This window comes from Triticum dicoccoides, chromosome 5B (genome assembly GCF_002162155.2).
Source record: "Triticum dicoccoides isolate Atlit2015 ecotype Zavitan chromosome 5B, WEW_v2.0, whole genome shotgun sequence".
Classification (NCBI taxonomy): Eukaryota; Viridiplantae; Streptophyta; class Magnoliopsida; order Poales; family Poaceae; genus Triticum; species Triticum dicoccoides.
In genome coordinates, this window is record NC_041389.1 from 192,829,646 (window position 1) to 192,834,466 (window position 4,821).

Here is a 4,821-nt window from a genome sequence, read left to right on the forward strand (position 1 = left end):
CGTCCGCTTCCAGACGCCCCGTTCGCATCTCATCACCCATGTGCTCCCCCATCGGCGGCAAAGCCTAGCAAACCCTAGCCACCACAATGGGCCTCTTCTCCGGCAAGGGAAAGGGCAAGGCGACCGTTCCCGTGTGCCCCCTGCCTCCCCCGTCGTCCTCCAACCGGCCGAGGCAGCGCATCGCCGTCCCAGTGCACCACGTGAAGTGGCACTGGGAGCATCGCGTCCTACTCCCCTACCCCGACGTGACGCTGCACATGACTGACACTTGGATCCGGAGAGGATCCCAGTGCCGACGCGCCGCGGTCGCCGCGGGCGCACGCGGAAGAGGTGCGGCGCCGGAGGCAGCTGCTGACGCCGGAGTAGCGCCAAGACCCGACGTACGCATTCGACTCGCCCGTGTGGCAGCGGTGGTTCGAGCACGAGGAGGCCAGGAGGTGTGGCGTCCGCGACGTGCGCCATGGCTCCCCGCCGCCGGCCCTCGTCATGCGCGACGAGGACCAGGAGGAGGAGGCCACCTACCAGGCGGCGCTGGCCGACGTCCTCCGTGAAAGCGAGGAGGAGGAGGAGGAGGAGGAGGAGGAGTACCAGGCGCGCATGGCGGAGGCTGTGGCGCTATCCGTAGCCGGTGACTGCTTCGTGCCACCGTTGAGGCCATCGTCCCCTGTCAAGGCCGAGCCGGAGCCAGAGCCAGAGCCGACCCCCATCGAGCGCTACTCACGGATCGGGCGAGTGCGCGAGTGTGTCAGCGCGCCGCCGGTGCAGGAGCAGGCCTACCTCGAGCAACGAATTTTGAACTTTCTCGGGCCGAGCACTTGTACTTCTAGCAACATTGTTTTTCGTTTATGAGTTGTTTCTAAAAAAATAAAATGGCATTGTGTTTTTTGTATTTTTAACATGTATCCTAGGTTTTGATAAATTCCGAACTTCTGTGTTATTTTAATTTGAACTACACATTTATCTATTTCAAGTAATTACTTGTTTTTAATTTTTAAATAAACAACAAATTTGACTGTACTTTAAAAATAACGGATATTTGAGTTTCTTAAAAATAGTAAAATCCTAGATTTTTTTATAAACATCGAACCACTTCGTTATTTTAAAATGAACTTCTGGTATTTTAAAAAAGGGAGAATTCTATTTAAATATTTTATTTAGTCGTTCCTTTTATTTTAATTTCAACCTTTTCAGTTTATTTCTTAGTAATGAGAAAAAAACCAAGATTTTTATAAACTTAGAACTTCTCGGTTATTTTAATTTGAATTTCTTAGTTTTATTCATAGGAACAATATGTTTTTAAATAAGCATCCATTTTTTTATAAATGAGCTTCATAATTTTATTTTTCCTACAAACGAAATAATTTGAATTTTTTGTATAAATTGAACTACTACGTTATTTTAATTTGAACTTCTTGTTTTCATTTTTTGTAAAAAAGCCGGGTTTTCTATAAACGTCAAACTGCTCCATTTTTATTATTTTGGACTTCCTGGTTTTAGAGAATAGGTAAAGTTTGAACTATTCATTTTATTAAATTTGAACTTCCGAGTTTTCTTTTTTGTTAAGAATGGGGAAAATAAAAACTAAACCTTTTTTGCACACACATCTAACCCTTATGTGTTTTCTTTTATGAACTAATGATACAATACATATTTTGATATATTTTTTGCATCAGAACATGAGATTTTTTTTGCATGTACAAACTTAATGTTTGTATTGCATATTTAAACTTTCCGGTTATTTTTGTATATGAACTTCCTGGGGGCATTTTTTAATGCACTTATGGATGTGCACTTTTCAAGACCTTTTTTTTTGGACTCTCGCACATGATGAAGTAGAAATATAGTGATGGGGTATTTTCATTTGTTTCTAGAACTATCTTTTTCACTTAGCTAAAATAAGAAACAACAATTTAACATTGCTCACAGTTACTTTTTTTTTTACTTTGTACATCTTTGGACATCTTTTCCCTAGTTGAACTTCTTGAACTGCTCTATTTCTTTATTTTGACCTTCTTGGTTTTCGTAATAAACATTGATTTTATGTGTTATTTAAATTGAACTTCTAGGTTTTTTTAAAAGAGGGAAAGTACATTAAAAAACTTGTACGAATATATAAGGTAAAATCCTATTACAGAGACTAGTACTCCCTTCGTTCCGAAATAATTGTCTTTCTAGATATTTCAACAAGTGACTACATACGGAGCAAAATGAGTGAATCTACACTCTAAAACATGTCTACATACATCCGTATGTTGTAGTCCATTTGAGATGGCTAGAAAGACAATTATTTCGAAACGGAGGGAGCAAGAATCAGTGCATGCATCCATTAGATGAGAATCGATTGGAGAGAGAAAGAGAGAGTAATTTCGTAGCTAAGTTTGATTAAGAATAAACTAATGAAGGTAGATTTTACATCTCATAGCCAAGTGAATGGTGCGCCACGTGAAAACCAGTGGCCTTTTTCTCGACCACAACTTCATTTCTTATCCATGTCCTCTCTCCGGTCACCACCGAACGCTCAAAATAAATAAATTCCGTCTCTCTTTTTTGTGTTCTTTTTCTCTGAAATTTTCAGGGTTATAAGACTATCTTAATCTTCTTTCTACCAGCTTAGTAGTACCAATAGCTGCTTTGCGGAGGACACACCTAAAGCGCGTGCGATGGAGGCCCAGGATCCCATCTGCGCCATCCAGCGTTGGCCCGCTCATATATAGCCACACCCTATTTCCCGTTACATTGGTGCTCGCCCGCCATGCGAGTGCTCCGCGCCATGTTTGAACTTCTAGAGTTGCACACATTGATCTGAATCTGATCTCCACCGCTGCAGCAACTCGCTCTGTTTTGACATGCTCAACTTGGTTTCTCTGAACTTCTATCATCAGACTCTCTGAACTTTAGTACTACTCATTTGTTCAACTCAATTTTTGTTCTACAGTAAATTGCAGCCACAAGGCCGCCATGTTCAGATCTCGACTGAAACTGGCGCTTGCTGTTCATTTTGGGATGCTGTACGCGAGCACACTGAACATCAAAATCATGCAAGAACACACACAGAGAACAATAGGTAGGGGATGGACGCCGGAGAGATGTAGAGGAGAGGACTATGCACAGTCGTCCGCATCGAGGAAGGTTGACCCGAGGCTGTAGCGCATGGGAGATGATGACGACTCCAGGGAGCAGTCCATGGCGGCGGCTGGAGGCAATACATGGTGTGAGCTGGGGGAGAAGCCCCGAGGAGGAGCAGCAATGGCGGGGAAAGCCAACAGGGGGGGAGGCTAGCCCGGGGAGGAGCCACCGGCCCACCGTAGACCAGCAACATGGGTAGAGGGAGCTGCCGGAGCAGTCGTCGGGAAATAGCCGCGATGGTAGAGGGAGCGGCCGGGGATCCTGTTGGTGGCCGGAGGCGGCGCGGGATCTTGATGGGGGATGACGGCGGCGCTGGTTCGTGGTGGTGGGCGGCGGCGCTGGTTCGTGGTGGTGGGCGGCGGCGGCGGCGCGGTGGGAGCCAGGGCAGTGGCCTGGTGGGCGGCGGGGGATGCGGCGGATGTAATCGAGGGGCTTGGGTCGGGTGTCTTTTCTCAGAGTTCCGGAACGCCTCGTCGCGCCCTTATAGGGCCGTTGTGATCAGAATAAGTATTATGATCCTTGGATCAGAATAGTACATATAGGATAAATGCCTGAGAGTGTAGAAAAAACATATAACGCTGCGGTATAGTTTGTATGAAACGACGGGGAAAAAGGTGGAAGACGAAGCTCCGGCGGCTCGATGCTCTAAACTTGTACTGATGATGCTAACAAAATAATAAAAAAATGACACATAACTTTTACTTAGGAACATCATTCCGATGACCTCATCAAGATGATGCCAGAGTTAGTAACCTCTGCTTCACGCCAAATATGGCATAGATCTTGATGTGTGACCAACGAAACAATCGGATGAGGGACATTGTCTAGATTGTTGACGGTGTCGTATATTGGTGTGTGTTGGAAAAAAATTCACCGAGCATGACATAGACTTGCGGTGGTTGGTACATATTGAATGACGAGATTCATCATTCACGATGCATGATTTAAAATCTTCTTTCATTGAATGGATTATAATCATTACAGGTGCTTCGGTATGGAGCAAATGTCAGTTGCCATGAATAGTGGTTTACCATATCGAGAAACTGAGTTGCGGGATACATGCCCCTGATAACAATGACGGTATGTTTGAGGGCAGATTTATAGACTTAGGGCCCGTTCGGAAGTCCTCCGCCTTCGCGCTTCTTCAGAAGCTGGCGAGAAGCTAGCCGAACGCGACTGCTCCTAAAAGCCAGCTTCTGGAGAAACAGAACGGTGCAGTGCAATTTTCTGGAGCAGCTTCGCAGAAACGAGGAGTAGGAGTTGGTCGTTATTACATCGATACTGCCATTCTGAAGTGCTAGCCGAACTGTTTTCTCACTACAACTCTCGCACGTTGCTCGAAATTACATCGATATTGCCCTTCCGAAGAGCTGTGGCGAGAGAAAACGTTTCTCTGCTGCCGAACGCTCACTGGGCGCCACGAGAAGCTGGCTTTCCGAGAAGCTGGCTTTTCGAGAAGCCAGCGGACATCCGAACTAGCCCTTAGTTCGAGATATGGGACATGACCCCAAATCAATTGATCTAGGTGAAGAACAATGAATTGACCGAGGTTTTTTTTTTTTTGACTTAGTTCGGGATATAGGCCATTATCCCAAATCAACTGATATAGGTGAACAACGTTAGTTTCAGATAATTACTTCACACTGAAATTTAAATTAGAACAATGTCAATAAGTAATACGTATAACATTTTCGA